This window comes from Mustela erminea, chromosome 20, assembly GCF_009829155.1.
Source record: "Mustela erminea isolate mMusErm1 chromosome 20, mMusErm1.Pri, whole genome shotgun sequence".
Lineage (NCBI taxonomy): Eukaryota > Metazoa > Chordata > Mammalia > Carnivora > Mustelidae > Mustela > Mustela erminea.
Window position 1 is genome coordinate 9219569 of NC_045633.1, and position 16432 is coordinate 9236000.

Genomic DNA, 16432 nt, shown 5'->3' on the forward strand with positions numbered 1-16432 from the left:
TCAGCCAGTAGAGGTATAAGGAGTGTAGAATGGTGACCGCAGGCAGGAAAGAAGAGAGGGGCCACTACTGGGACTTGGAAGTTACCCTTCCTAGATCTATACTTCTGAATTCCTCTTAGCTCAGTTGGTTTCCTTGCTTCTTGGCAAAACAGACAATAACATAGCAATGACTACTTTCTCTGGATGAGTCCCCGGAGTTTTTCTAATGGCTTTGGGGAAAAAAACTTTCAGTATATTACAATTCCTGGAAAGATGCTGCAGAAACAACACAACAGGCAGCCCTTCAGCAACATAAGCAAGAGTGACCCTCCAACGCGGTGTGAGCTGCCTCCGAAGGTTCTTATCACATCCTTGTCGTGACTTGATTCACTCATGATTATATTGAAGGATTTTTGTACTCGAGAAAAGTGGATTTCAACATGAAGGAAATAAATGTTTGCAAATTCTCTTTCAAATACCTAATGGAATATTCAGAGTTTCCAACTCTCTCATAAATTCAATTTTCCCTCTGTAAGTAAGCTTTGTGATTTCTTCTCAGATCTTTGGTGAAATGAAACAAAAGGTAGTTTCTCGTTCGGGTGGTTATGAGTGTTCCTATCGTGTTGGGAAACTAATTATAAAAACCTGTAGATATCACATATTTCCTGGTATTGTGGAGGTGTTTCAGATAGTCATCTGTAGTATGACAGCATGTCTCTTAGGAGTTGCTTGGGGCTTTCAGGGAGGGGTAGAAATGTGTTCTAGAGAAACATTTTTTAAAACGGTGTGTTCATCACATTAGCGTATGGTAAATTCAGTTCAGTGTGTTGTAAAAAACATTACAAAAAGTCTGACCCAATAGAAAATACCAGATAGGGGCGCCTGGGTGGCTCAGTGGGTTAAGCCGCTGCCTTCGGCTCAGGTCATGATCTCAGGGTGCTGGGATCGAGTCCCACATCAGGCACTCTGCTCAGCAGGGAGCCTGCTTCCTCCTCTCTCTCTGCCTGCCTCTCTGCCTACTTGTGATCTCTCTCTGTCAAATAAATAAATAAAATCTTTAAAAAAAAAAAAAGAAAAGAAAATACCAGATATTCCTTTACCATTAAGGACTTGCTTTATCTCTAAAAAAGGTTCTTTTTTTTTTCTCTCATACTCTATTTTATCTGATGCTCCTAATGCAAGATTACTTTCCTTTCAGTTGGTATTTGTGTCATATTGTCTATCTTTCTCCAACTCTTTACTTTCAACGATTCTGGGTTATTTTGTATTACCCGTAACACAGAGGCAGATTTCTTTTTAATCTAATCTGAAAAATCACAAAAGCTCCTTCTATTTACATTCATTGTGATCAGTAATACATTTGTACTGATCTTGTTTTTTACTTACATATTCTTATGTCTTCTTTTTTTCCTTTCCTGCTTCTTATTGTATTTGATTTTTTGGATTCCATTTTTCCCTTCTACTGCGTTGTTAGTTCTTATTCTACTTTTTCTTGACTATGTTGCTATAATGTAATAAACGACTTAAAGTAAAAAATGAGTCTGTCCAACGTCCCCTCAAGCAGTTACGGGACTTAAGAACACTTTTAACATCCCACTCTCAACCCTCATGATTGCTGTCCAGTATTTTAGTTTAATGTCCTTTAGCCCTCACTGGTGTGTGTATATGACTGTGGTGTGTGTATATGTGTGTGGTATGTATATATGCATGTGATGTGTGTACATATGTATACATATGTGTATATGTTTATATGCATCTATGTGTATACACGCACATACAGTATATATACATGTGCATGTATATACATGTATGTGTGTATATGTTTATATGCATATATAACATATGTGCATGTGTGTCCATGTATGTATATATTATATAATAGTCAATGTATATTTGGATCTAGCAGCTTCCCCTTTCACTACTGTTTCTTGCATTCTACTCCCACTCCTTCCTTGTAGATTCAATTTCCTTCTAACTCAGGTACATCATTTAGTGGTTCTTTCAGTGAGGAATGTGTTTCAAAATGTATTTAGCCCTTGCTCTTGAGTGTTAATTTGGTGAGCATATAATTCTCTGTTGAATGTTACTTTCCCTTAGGGTTTGAAGAGGATGCACATCACCATTTTCTGGCGGATGCTACTGCTGATGAGAAGTCTTGATCAGTCTCCTTGGTTTTCCCTCATAGGCAATCCTTTCGAGAGAGCTATAAGGCTTCCTCTTTGCTTCTGGCATGCCATGGTTTAACCAGGTAGCATTTTGCTGCGGTTTTGTCCTTATTTATCTAGTTCAGGATTTGTGTTTTCTTTAGCTAGGATGTTCTCGCCCAGTAAACAGAGCTACTGGGCAAGAGAGTCTCCCTGCTCATTCTGTCGTCGCCCTCTGCAATTCCTACTAGACTTATGTTTGACCTTCTTGTTGTCTCGACTGCTTTCCCACATTTCCCACGTCTACCTCCCTGCTGCCTTCTTTCTCCCGGATCTCCCTGGATAGCAATTACTCCTCCAGTGGCGTCTGTCTGCTGCTCAACGCACACCCAAAGGATGGCCCGTGGATCAGCACCATCAGCAGTACCTGGGAGCTCATTAGACATGCAAATTCCCGGCTTTCACACAACACCTATTAAGTCAGAACTGAGGAGAGAATGGGGCCAGCAGTCTGAGTTTTTTTTTTTTTTTAAAGATTTAATTTATTTATTTGACAGACAGAGATCACAAGTAGGCAGAGAGGCAGGCAGAGAGAGAGGGGGAAGCAGGCTCCCCGCTGAGCAGAGAGCCCGACGCGGGGCTCGATCCCAGGACCCTGGGATCATGGCCTAAGCCGAAGGCAGAGGCTTAACCCACTGAGCCACCCAGGCACCCCCAGCAGCCTGAGTTTTAACGAACTCTCCAGATGATCCTGATGCTTACTGAAGTTGAAGAAGCATGACTTCAGCCTGTTCACTTAATGGTTTTCATTTTTATAGCTTATACTTAGTTCTTTTTCAAATCTGATCCCTTTTTTTCTTATCGCCCCGTTGTTTCAGCGAGGTTTATATTCTTTAAAAAAAATTTTAGTAGATCTCTATAATCATCTTAAAAATACTTATTTCATAGTCTCAAACTGCCACTCTTGAGGCCTTAGATTTTCCAGCTGGTTGTGCTCACTGACTCCCCTGCCTCCATTCCTTGTTGGTTTATTTTTTATTACGAGCTCATAGTTACTGAGAGCCTTAGTTCTTTCCTTTTTTCTTCCTTCCTTCCTTTCTCTCTCCCTCTCTCTTTCTCTCTGGCTTTAGTTCTAATTCTAAGTTTGCCCAGGTCTGAGATCATGTTTTTTTATCCAAAAGTCAATACAATTTTTTTTTAAAGGTCAGATTATTATTTTTTTCATTTTCATTTTATTTTTTTAATTTATTTTTATTTTTTTATTTTTTATAAACATATATTTTTATCCCCAGGGGTATAAGGTCAGATTATTTTTGTCTTTATGGACCATATAGTCTCTGTCCCAATGGCTGTCATTAAAGCAAAAAAGCAACCAAAGACAAAATGTTTTTTTAAAAATGGGCCCAGCTGTGTTCCAATAAACTATTTGGAAAAATAGACAGAGGGCCAGATTTGGTCCACGGGCTGTAGTTTGTCAGCCCCTGCTCTGATCCTTGAGTAGGCGTTAGAACTGCAGCCCTCCGATTCCCTCAGTGCTCCTTCTGTCTTTCTGGATGTATTACATGACATTATTATTGCTTTAATTCCCTAACCTTACCTGATGCTATTGAGATCACTTAGGGGACTCGTTAAAAATAAAACTTCCGGGCTCTTGCCTGGCAGATTCTGATTCAGTCTGTATGACATGGAATCAACATATATGTTTAGCAAGAACAATAAAGGTTTGAAACGCTACTCTAAGGACAGAGAACGTGAAGAATGAGCTCAGTGTTAGGAGACCTACTGCTTTACCATGTGTACATTTTCTGTCTCAGTTCTCACACAATGCCACATCAATTATTGCAAATTCTGACAATCCGAGTCAAGAAGGATGGCTCAGGCTATTAGTGTGTGGTCAGGAGACAGGATCTGTATGACTCATGAACAACAGCTGCTTTTTGGTGGGGCAGTCTCCTCAGTGCAGTTCCAGAAAGGCCTTCTCCCGGGAAGCCACACCTATTTTGTACTGAGGTTCCTTTAATAATAAAGTCATATCCCAGTACATACTTGGAAAAAGCAGAATTTCCCCCCAATAGCTCAATGATGACAGTTGAGATAAAGTTCATCCAACTTTTCTTGGTACTTGTTTACCCACATAATCAGGGAATGATTAAGTTGTAAAAGCATTTAAGGGATTCGATGAACTTTCCAATGATTTATAAATTACAGCCATGTGAACGATGCCAAAGACGGTATTACTGCACAATGCTTTGATCTCTTTGTTACCGCTGATACCCGGAACTGACGTTTATGTAGTTATAGCTGCCCAGATGTTTCTAATGTGCAGTCAAGGTTGAGAGGCACTGCTCCAAAGTATGAACACTTAACCCCTCCACCAGTGGCTCTCAGAGTGTGATTCCCAAACGAGCACCATCAACATCTCTTGAGAGCTAGTTTGAAATGTTAAGTTCTTAGGCTTTATTCCAGTCCTACTGACCCAGATTACTCTGGAGTTGGGGCCCAGCAATCCGTGTGTTAACATGCCTTCTAGAAAATTCTGACATAGGTTTCAGTTTGAGAGCTATTGCACTGTGCCCCCAGTAAATCCCAGCACTCTTTCCTTTTCAAAAAGCACCCTGTCCTTTTGAAAATTATACCACTCTTCTCATTAAATGGGGGAGTCTATCCACCCCCCTTTTGAATCTAGGTGAGCCTCATGACTTGGTTTGACCAATCGAAGATAACTAAAGTGCTGAACAAGTTTCAGAGTCTAGTCCTCAAGGAGGCTGAAGGCTTCCATTTTGGGGGCTGTTTCTTCCAAAATGTAAGGAAGCTGGTGTGACCCACTGAAGGATGACAAGCCACGTGGAGGAGAACTGAAGGGCTCCAGGTATGTGTGTGAGGCCAACTTGGACCTTCCCAGTCCAGATCATCTAGGCAGAGAATACCATGATGTGCTGGAAAGGTCTATCACAGCTAAGAAGTGCCCACTGAAGGCGGTACAGATGAGGCTGAAGTACCAGACCCAGAGCCCCAGAGTGGAGCTACGTGGGGACATCCCACAGTGGAAGCTCCCGATTGTAGTGTTCACCATTAAACACACCAGCTGAATGCAGCCCCATGAGTGAGTGGAGGAGAAGTAGCCGAGGAACTAGCCAGTTAACCCACAGGACTGTGAAAAACAATGGATTGCTATGGCTTAAGTCACTAAGATTTAGCAGCAGAAGGAATCAGATTACAGCTATACAATGTACCCATACACTTTGCTTTGAAGGGAAATTGATTAGCCCTTTATAGAGAAAGACTCCAGAAAAGCTGTGAATTTGGCTGGTATTAATTGCCACGTGTGCCCCCACACACCTTGTACCTGTAGCTGGCTTCAGGGGTATTGCCCTTGGCGGTCACACACAGCTTAGAAGGGCCTCATATCGTTTTAATACTCTTGCTATCATCATCTAGAAATTCTTAAAACTTTGAACAAGGGGATCTGCATTTGTATTTTACACCAAGCCCTACACATTCTGTAGCCAGTCCCACCAGTACATGGCTTCCTCATTTACTCCTCACAACACCCTTGGAGTTTGGTTTATTGGCCTCCTTCTTATACTGGGGATATGCTGCAACTGAGCAAGTAATAAGGGGGTTTTGCAGACAGTCTGGCAAGTTGGCAAAGCATTTTCTGGGCATCTTAAGAAAAACCCACTTACAGATATAGTCCAGAGTATATTTAAACAACCACAGGACCAGGCAGGGGGAAGGGGAAGGGTCTGGCCTGGGAAGCTAGGCCCCAAGCAGCCTAAACTCACTATTTATAGTGCTGTGGCCTATTTTGGCCTGCTGGGTGGCCCTGAAAATTGTCCGAGAACTGGGCCTAGGAACTGATGATGAAAATCAGGTGCCTTCATTCTGGGGTATCACTGGAATCACGCTGAGCACAAAGGTCTTTTTGATGAGCTCAAGGACATTTTGCAAAACAGGATTTTCTTTGATAGGATTTTTCTTTGACAGGGAATAAAAAAAAATAATTAAGGTGAATCATTAGGAAACAATCAGGAAATATTAGGGGGGAAATGCATAGATCAGATCCAGGCAATAAAGAGCTAACCCTTACAAGGCCCTAACCATGTGCCAGGCTCTATGCTAAGCAATTGACTTGCACCATTTCCTTTATACCCTTACCTATAACTCTGTGAAGGCAACACTATTATTATCCCCATTTTATAGGAAAGAAAACAGAGGCTTAGGAAAATTTCCTGAAGGCCACAGGGTTGATGAGCCAGGATTCAAACCCACATCATGGCACTCCAGCTACCAGCTCTGTTTCTCAAACTTTCGCATGCAAAGACTCACCGGGGCATCTTGTTAAAATATAGGTTCTGATTCGAGAGGCCTGGGGTGGGGCCTAGAGTCTGCATTTCCAACCAGATGGAAAGATTACATATTTATTTATATCTGTTTATGGTCTGTTGCAAGAATGCAAACTCCCTGAGGGCGGGAGCATGGTCTTAGTCCCTGCAGTATGCCCAGCATCGAAACCCAATGCCCGCCTGCCACAAAGCAGGTCCCCAATAAATACTAGTGAATGAATATTGGTGAATGAATTGATCTAATTGTAGAGCATACTTGCTTAACCTTTATGCTGTACTGCCTTCAAGCTCGCCTAAAAAATGGCAAAGTATTAAAAAAAAAATTGTCTTGAACAGGAGTTGTAGGCAGCCTATCCTTTACAAAGAAAATGTGACCAAGTTGTCTGCCATTGTCTCTCTGCCAGAAGCCAACCCTCTTCACCTGGGCCATATCAGACATCATCCAGAAACGACAACCAACCCCTGCCTGGGAAAGGAAGTGCTGCTTGAAATGACACTGGCTCACCTGGTTGGGCGGCTGTCCCCAGACGGAAGCCAGAGAGATGGCTAATGACACACACAAAGGGAGGAAATGCACCCCCCCTCGCCCCGCCCCTGCCTCCAACAGCTGCACCAGGAGACACCCCTCTCTGGAAAGGAGGAAGAGGAAGTCAAGAAAGCTGTAAAGCTGACCCACACTCTGGGGAAGCCAACACTCACAAGAAAGCAGAAGGAAAAAGGCTGGCCCTTCAAGTCACTGATTGTTGGACTTGCTGAGGAAACAGAAATCGACACCAAACTCCTAAAGCTTCCCTCTTGCCATCTCAGGGCTCACTTTGGGTTGGGAGGATTTTGAATGAGAAAGTGCATGGTCAAATTTCTACCTGCCAACTACATTAGTAGGATATTTTCCTTCAAATACAAATGCTCAGAGTAGATGTACCTGTGCTGATGTGGAAAGCTATCCTTAATGCTAAGTGAAAGGCAGGAGGCAGGCTGTAGAGTGTGAGCCCAAACTTTTAAAAATAAATATCCCATGTTTATTTTAAAAACCCCACAATAGAGCATATACACATAAATGTTCATATATGCAAAAGAAAAACATTAAAAAGACACATTTCCAAACTGTTAACAGTGGTTTCGCCTGGGAAACAGGTCTAGAGTTGGACAAGAATGGAGAGTTCCACATTTAAGTTTAAAGTACTTGTTATGGACTGAATGGTTTCCCCAAAATTCACATGTTGAAGCCCTAACCCCCAGTGTGACGGTATTAGGGGTTAGTAATTAAGGCTAGATGAGGTTACCAGGGTAGAATTCTCAGGATGGGATTAGTATCTTCACAATAAACTAGAGAGGGGCGCCTGGATGCCTCAGTCGGTTAAGTTTCTGTCTTTGGCTCAGGTCATGAACTCGGGAGTCCCAGGATCGAGCCCCGTGTTGGGTTCCCTGCCCAGTGGATAGTGTTCTCCCTCTCCTTCTGCTCCTCCCCCTGCCCGTGCTCTTACTTGCTCACTCTCTCAAATAAATAAATAAGATCTTTAAAAAAACAAAAAGAAGAAGAAGAAGAAGAAGAAGAAGAAGAAATCAGAGAGCTTGTTCTTTCTCTCTCTCTCTGCCATGAGTGGACACAGCAAGTAGGCAGCCATCTGCAAGCCAGGAAGGGGGCTATCGCTAGACCGAACATGCCGGCACCTTGACCTTGAGCCTCCCAGCCTCCAGAACTGAAAGAATAAAGGTCTGTTGCTTCAGCCACCCAGTCTGTGGCATTCTGTCAGAGCACCCCAATCTAAGACATTAATTCTATATGGCTTCATTTTTTAATACAATGGATATCTGCTATTTTACAATAAAAATATCAAAGAAAGACTTTTTTTTTTTTTTTCCATGCAAAGATGGCCATTCCTTTCCATGATCACACTGACAAGGTCCTCCTTGCAGTATGTCCTGAGGTGGGCAGGCGTGGTTGTAAAACGACCTCTTGTTTCGTATGATGTTTGCCCCCGACAAGACTTGCTCGGTGGTAAGGACTGGATCAGGAGCTGCCCTGTAATTGTATCCTTGGCGCCACACCTCAGCTTGCCTTGTCCTTTCAGTTACATTAGTGTTTACTTTTTGCAAATGTGCTGACTTAACCCATCCAGCAGAAGACCATGGTCTCCAGCGTTGCCCATTTCTGCCCGCATCCCCACTGTCTCAGGAAGGTGTGTGTTTACCCCGCTTTGGTTTTTTTTTTTTTTTTTAAGATTTTATTCATTTATTTGACAGACAGAGATCACAAGTAGGCAGAGAGGGAAGCAGAGAGAGGGGGGAAGCAGGCTCCCTGCTGAGCAGAGAGCCTGATGCAGGATCCCAGGACCCTGGGATCATGACCTGAGCCAAAGGCAGAGGCTTTAACCCGCTGAGCCACCCAGGCGCCCCTGTTTACCCCGCTTCTTGTCTCCATCTGCTTGTTGGCGTCCCGGTTACTCTTACGCATCAGGCAGTCTTCTAAGAGCACACATAAAATTGACAGAGAAATACTGCTCTTTCCATTTGCTCTTGAAAACCTCTCTCATTGGTTTAGGAAACAGAACCTCTGGTACTTTTCAAATAAGAAAGACATGGAGGGGGCGCCTGGGTGGCTCAGTGGATTAAAGCCTCTGCCTTCGGCTCAGGTCATGGTCTCAGGGTCCTGGGATTGAGTCCTGCATCGGGCTCTCTGCTGGGCGGGGAGCCTGCTTCCTCCTCCCTCTCCCTCTCTCTCTGCCTGCTCTCTGCCTACTTGTGATCTCTCTCTGTCAAATAAATAAAATCTTTAAAAAAAAAAAAAAGACATGGCGGGATTGCTACATCCATATTGATACTGTTCATTTCTGTAGCTAGAGTTCACAGGATGCTTTCTCATGGGTTGCCACCAGAAGATATTTTGATCCTTATGATAACCTAGTGAGCTAGACTGGGCAATTGTTATTATTCGCAACTGGAAAAGGAAGAGTTTGAGATTCCAAGGGTCATGATTTGTCCTGGGTCACCCAACTGGTAGGTTGCAAAGTGGATTCCAACTCCTTGATGGGTCTTAAACCTGACTACATGTTAGTGTAACTTGGGGGCGGGGGTGTGCAAGGGGGGCGTCTTTTAAAAACCGCCCATCTCCTGTTCTCATCCTGGTCCGTTGAACAAGAATCTCAGGGGAATGAGAACTTGGGTATTAGAATATAAGAATAAAATCTTTTCAAGGATGACCCTGATACATGGTGAGGCTTGAAACCATTGCAATCTGCGGGTATAACTAAGCTAGTCTCCTGTTAAACTCAGGTGTGTTAACTCATCACCAGGACTGAGAACTCCCTCTTACTGGGGTGTTACAGTGGCATGCTGCTCGACAATGAAAAGAAAGAGGTTACTGATACACATAACCGCGTGGAAGAATTTCAAATGCATCAGGTCCAGTGAAGGAAGCCAGACACAAAGGCTATGTATTTTAGGATTCCACTTTTCTGACGTTCTGGAAAAGGCAAAACCAGACTAACAGAAATGGATCAGTGAGGGTCAGAGGCTGGTGGTTGGGAGCAGGAGTTAATTATAGAGGGGTAGCCTGAAGGAATTTTGGGAGATGATATAAATGTTTCTGTGCCTTCATTATAGGGGTAGATATACTGTATGTATTTGTTGAAATTGAAAGACTATACACTACAAAGGGTAAATTGTATATCGTGATAAACTCGATTAAAACACATGCACACACTTGGGGCGCCTGGATGGCTCAGTTGATTAAGAGCCATTCTGACTCTACAATAGGGCTCCGGTCATGATCTCAGGGTCATGAGATTGAGCCCCAAATCAGGCTCTGTGCTGAGCACGGAGCCTGCCTGAAATTCTCTCTCCCTTTGCCCCTCCCCACCACTCTCTGCGTCACTCTCTTTATTTATTTACTTATTTATTTTAAAGATTTTATTTATTTATTTGACAGACAGAGATCACAAGTAGGCAGAGAGGCAGGCAGAGAGAGGAGGAAGCAGGCTCCCTGCAGAGCAGAGAGCCCGATGTGGGGCTCGATCCCAGGACTCTGGGATCATGCCCTAAGCTGAAGGCAGAGACTTTAACCCACTGAGCCACCCAGGCGCCCCTGTCTCACTCTCTTTAAAACAAAAACAAACCAAAAAACACATGCACACACAGAACGAGATATTATTACACACCCACAAAAACGGCTAAAATTAAAAAGACCGACCATGCTATTTACAGGTAAGGACATGGAGCAATGGGAACTCTCCTACATTTCTAGTAGGAATGCAAGATGGCTTTGTTGTTTTGTTTGTTTGTTTTTTAAAGATTTTATCCATTCATTTGACAGACACAGATCACAAGTAGGCAGAGAGAGAGAGAGAGAGAGAGGAAGGGAAGCAGGCTCCCTGCTGAGCAGAGAGCCTGATGCGGATCTCAATCCCAGGACCCTGAAATCATGACCTGAGCTGAAGGCAGAGGCTTTAACCCACTGAGCCACCCCATTTTGTTTTGTTTTTAAAATGGAGAGATGTGGTTCTAAGGACAGTCTGACCTGGGCTTAAAACTCTGGCCCTACCACTTACCACTGTGTGATGTTGGGCAAGTCAGTTAGGGTTTCTAGGCCTTTGTTGGTTCATCTACACATGAGATAATAGTAGTAATACCTGCTTCCTTTACAGCATAAAGGAGACAATGCCAGTAAGTGCTTAGTTTGGTGCGTGCTGCGCAGCAAGTAACCAAAAATGCTAGATTTTGCTATTCTTCCCCCACCCCCAAGGTTTATTTATTTATTTGGAGGGAGAGAGGGAGAGAGTGAGCGAGCACAGGAGCAGGGGAGGCGTAAGGAGAGAGGGAAAGAACTTCAACCAGACTCTCCACTGAGCTAGAACCCCGACGCGGGGCTTGATCCCAGGACCCTGAGGTCAGACCTGAGCCGAAATCAAGACTTGGCCACTTAACCAACTGAGCCACCCAGGCACCCCTAGATTTTGCTATTCTTAATTTTGCTAACATTCTTCTGTGATTGTTGCCTCTGAGTTCGTCAAGGGACAGAGGAGCTCTGTTTGTAAAGTATGTAGCCTTGTTCTTGGCAAGGAGAAGTTCCTCAGTACATGTCTGTCAAATGAAGGAGTGAACAAATGGAGTCACAGATCAACGGAAGGCGTAAGGCCACTATTTGAGTGGAGTTGGCAGAAGGGTGGAGAGCAGCCATCCTTGGGAGCATTCTACTTCAAATGCTAGGGGTCTGATATCGGAATCCTCAGCCTAAGACCAAGACCTCTACAATGTTGAGAAGGTCAAGACTTTTATTCCACTGGATCACTGGGGTTTGTTCAGGTGGCCTTTAACTCCCTAACAGTTTATAAACATCCCCTATGGGTTAGAAAATGCTCAAAACCAGTCTCACTACGTAGGATTCACAAATACCTCCAAGACAGCCCAACAGAAAGGGCTGTTTGGGATTGGATCTTCTGGTTGGGAAGGTAAGGTGAAAGAGACTGAAACTATATCCACAGGCCAGCAAACACCAAGAGGATACCACAAGATGATAAATCTTTCCACATGGAGTTGCCACTAGAGGAACCCAGGGCTAGGACTGCTTATCAAACCACAAAGGTCGTGACCAGCCCCTCGGAGGCTGAGATGCGGCTATGCACCATCAAGAGGAAAACTGGGGGTAATTTGATGCAGTGCCCCATTTTCAGCATTCCTTTTACACAATACAACGTCTGACTTTTGCCAGCGAAGTCTGCCCACCTGCCAGCACATATCAGCGCTCAGAAGAGACATTCCAAACGAAGAAAATCTTTTCTGTCCAATACTCAGATGAACTAAAGATACCCTTTGGCTGATGCTGTCCTTTCAAGCCTGTTTGGGGGATTGTAATTTCCCATAACACACTTCATTTCTTCACATTATGAGGCTTGGTGCAGAGGTGGCTCACGAAGGCCAATGCTAAAATGAATACATTTTTCTCAAGTGTAATCTCTGGGGGATTAATGAGCACAGCTGTTGAGTTCAAGGATCCTGGGACAAAAGCACCTCCCCACAGAAATCCCTGTTTAAGCGCCTGCATAAATCCTAGAGAAGGACTTTGAAAATGGAACAAAAACAATTTGTTCTTCTTTGTTTTCAAATGGCCTCATTAGAGAGATCATTTAAAGGATTCAGTTATTCACTAAAATATTTATTATGTAAGATATGCCAGCCAATGTTCTAGGGGCTGGGGATACAAGATGAACAGGTCAAGCAACCTCTATCCTCCTGGAGCTCGCTTTGGTTAGGGTGACAGGCAATGGATAAACAAATGAATAACTAATATAATGTCAGGTAACTAGTAAGTGATGGGCAGAAAATAAAGCATAGTAAGAGGCTGGAAAATGATGAGTGGGTGCTATTTTAGAAAGGGTAACCAGGAGAGACATTCAAGAGAATCCTGAACGAAGCAAGAGAAGATACCATGGTTGAGAGTTGCCCAGTACAAAGAACAAAGTGCAAAGGCCCTGAGGCAGGAGCATGCTTGGTGTCCCTGAGCTACTCCAAAGAGGCCACTATCTGGCTTTCAAAAAAGATGCCCTGGCGGTGCTTGGCTGGCCCAGTCAGTAGAGCATCAAACTTCTGATCTTCAGGTTGCTTGACTTCAAGGGCCATGTTGGGCATGAAGCTTACTTTAAAAAACAAAAAAAGAAAAAAAAGAAAAGAAAAGATGTCCCATGAAGTAAGATGGAACCGGTAATACTAATAAAATAATAACAGTAACAACAACAGCTAATATTTATTGTGGATTTACCTGACACTGCACTAAGGCCCAAATGTGGACTAACCACCTGATTCCATCTTAATAGTCTCGTTTTATGAGCAGGAAACTGTCATTCCAAAGTCAAGCCACCCAAAGTCATCAATAACCTGATGTACAGATTCAAACAGATCTGTCTGCTGGTACAGTCCCTATTATTAACAAATAGCCATAAGGCTTGTTTTACATAGAAGAAAACAAGTCCTTCCACTCAGCCACAACTTTCAAAAACAAGAAAGTTAAGGCTAATGATGAGACCTTCCAGTGATCTTTCAAAAACAATTTTTTTGGGGGGTCACGCCTAACAACCCAGCCAGCTGCCCGAAGTAGACAAAAATTTCTCTTCCTCTGGGTAGACAGCCTCAACTTGGAACTGCTGCTTTCTGCAGAAAAATATGGGAGGAACCACAAAACTTTTTCTTTGTGTTCTTGAAGTGTCTTTTCCCAGTTGCTTGGTTTTTATCTTGGGCCGTTTTCGTCCCCCATTTCCTACCTCACTATCTAGGTCATCTCTACATAGAAAGCAGTGGTTTTTCAGGAGGGAAAAGATCAAGTTCAATCAAACCAAACACAGTTGAACACCCATCTCTTTCTTTTTCTTTCTTTTTTTTTTCTTATTGTGGTAAAATATACTTAACACAAAATTTACCACCTTAACCATTCTTAAGCATACAGTACAGTAGTATTAAGCCCATTCGCAGGACCTTTCGCATATTTTAAAACTAAAACTCCATAACCACTGAGCCCTAACTCCCCATTTAACCTCTCCCCAGCCCCTGGCAACCACCCTTATACTCTCTGTCTTCATGTTTCTTACAGTACACGTCTTTTTGTGACTGGCGTATTTCACTTAGCCTTACCCACATTGCAGCTTACGACAGATTTCTTTCCTCTTTAAGGGGGACTAACATGACACTGCACATGTATACCACACTTCCCTTATCCATTTATGTGCCGATGGACACTTGAGGTGCTCCCACATTTTAGGCAGTGCCAATACTGCTATGAACACGGGTGTACAAATATCTATTTGGGACCCCACTCTCAATTCTTATAGAATACATGCCACTTTTTATTTAGAATCTTCAAAATGCCAATATTTCTCCCCTGCCTTTTAAATTGTCAGCCGATCCGATGGGTTTTCTCTAGTGAAGTCTAACACATGGGCTGTGAAAGGCTTTCTTTGTTCTTGAAATCAAACCTTTCTCCAAATTACCTGTGGTCTATTATTTCTTATTAATTAAGACTGTAACAGGAGAGCTATAGGCAAAATAATCAAACTTTCTTACAACCTACAATATTATTTGAGCATAAATACCTAGATCTTTTCTAAACACACACACACACACACCCTAAAAAGGCTCAGGAGACCAAATTTGAACTAAAAAGGAAAAGGGTACAGAAAGTATCATGGTTGAATATAGATTTCCAAGTCTTCATTTAAATAATGTTTCTATTCTTCTGTAAAAACAATATATTCTTTGTATATAATTTGAAAAATAGATAAAAGGAGAGGGTGAAAACATCACCCCTTATCCTACCTCTGAACAACTACAATATTATTTTATATATTTGTTTCTATGGACTATCTACATGTCCATTTCTTTTTAAGATTTTATTTATTTATTTGACAGATCACAAGTAGGCAGAGAGGCAGGCAGAGAGAGAGGGGGAAGCAGGCTCCCCACGGAGCAGAGAGCCCCAAGCATGGCTCAATCCCAGGACCCTGGGATCATGACCTGCACTGAAGGCAGAGGCTTTAACCCACTGAGCCACCCAGGCGCCCCCGCAAAACAGTTTTTATCATCACAATTTTGCTTTAAAAAATTCCTCTATGAACAGGAAAAATTCCAGAAGGATGAATACATTAACATTTTTAAAGAAACTTCTATCCTTTTCTTTTTTTCCCACAATGGAAATGTATTACTTGAACAATAAAAATAACAGATATGTTTTAGAAAAACTTCTCCTTGGGTTAGGCTTCCCCTCTCCAGCTAAGGGCAAGTCGATACAGGCTACAGTCCTCTGGGACAAACTGGAATGGTTTCCCTGCACGAGTGGACCCAGATTTTTATTTTGTACCAATATCCTCCTTCATATGCAAGCAGTCAAGAGCCTAGAACTTTCTGTCTTGAAAACGATCATTGTCAGGACTCCAGATTGTGACAGAAGCCTGTATGAAGAGACTCACTGGCACTGTTGAATCCAGGGCTCCGTGGCCTTCAAGGGTCAGCCCTCTCCCGGCTCCCAGCTCTCTGGCCTCCGCATTCTCTTTTCGGTCAGTTTCTTCACTCAGTGGCAAGACCTTTGCGGATAGCCTGACCTCCCAGCTAACCCCCAGGCAAAGCAAGCTGCTCCGTCTCAACAACTCCTATGAGACTCCCACATACCTTTGACTAGGTATGACGGATTTAAGTCCCCTGCCCATCATGAATCAATCCCTGTAGCCAGAGGGAGGCAATATTCTAGGGTCTGGGGATGGACGGGGACTGTCCCATTCTAAACCTGTACTCTTTGTTCACAGCTAGCTGTTTCTCCTCGGGGGGTGCCTCATCCACCCCAGCTTGTGACAGACAAAGGTATAAAGACACAGATTCTCATTGTTCTCAGCAGGTGGAAATCGGGATGGCCAGTTTTGGGGGTTTTTTTTGTTTGTTTTGTTTTTTTGTTTTTTTTTGCAAAGCCACAAAGGGGCTGCTGGAGCAACCTTGCACTGTATTGTTCACCAAACGAACAAAAGCAGCGATGATTGATGGGCTTTGTGATTGTCAGCCGTCACAGTGCCTGGAGGGGACGTTGGTCCTGGGAGCGGGGAAGATTATACGCCATGCTGGAGTCCAGGCTGAGTTAGAGTAAAATAAAACAAATAGGCAGAAGGCATAAAACACCCGAAGCTTATTTGGACAGAATCAATATTCAGTGGATTTCTCTGGTCTCTGCCTCCTAAATCATTAAAGAAATTTCAATCCTTATGGCCCATGGGAACCTCATTTGAACTTCACAGGAGAGCAGGGTTTTCTCTGTTCTGGGTTACCTGAACAGCCTGTGTTTCAGCAGCAGAAGAGCACCATTGATGTGGTAATGCAGCTTATCACCAGCCACACTTCAGAAGGGAGAGTGCTCAGAGGACAGACTTCATTCACAATATCCAGACAGCTTTTTTAAAAAAAAAAAACATTCAGTTTTGCGTGTTGAAACAATCT

The 16432-nt window shown here is 43.1% G+C and overlaps 1 protein-coding gene across 4 annotated transcripts in view; it reads right to left on the bottom strand.

Moving 5' to 3' along the window:
* Window positions 1-16432, bottom strand: part of IQCK (IQ motif containing K) — a 118943-nt gene that overhangs the window by 40450 nt on the left and 62061 nt on the right. The window contains exons 8-9 of one of the 4 annotated variants that reach the window (XR_004281864.1): window positions 16264-16385; window positions 14996-16071 (exon numbers count right to left, since the gene is read on the bottom strand). The exons of 2 other annotated variants lie outside the window; for them this stretch is intronic. The gene's annotated coding sequence lies outside the window, so the exon portion shown is untranslated. Of the gene's footprint in view, window positions 1-14995; window positions 16072-16263; window positions 16386-16432 lie in introns of those variants that run through there. One more of the 4 variants, XR_004281863.1, reaches the window with a different exon arrangement.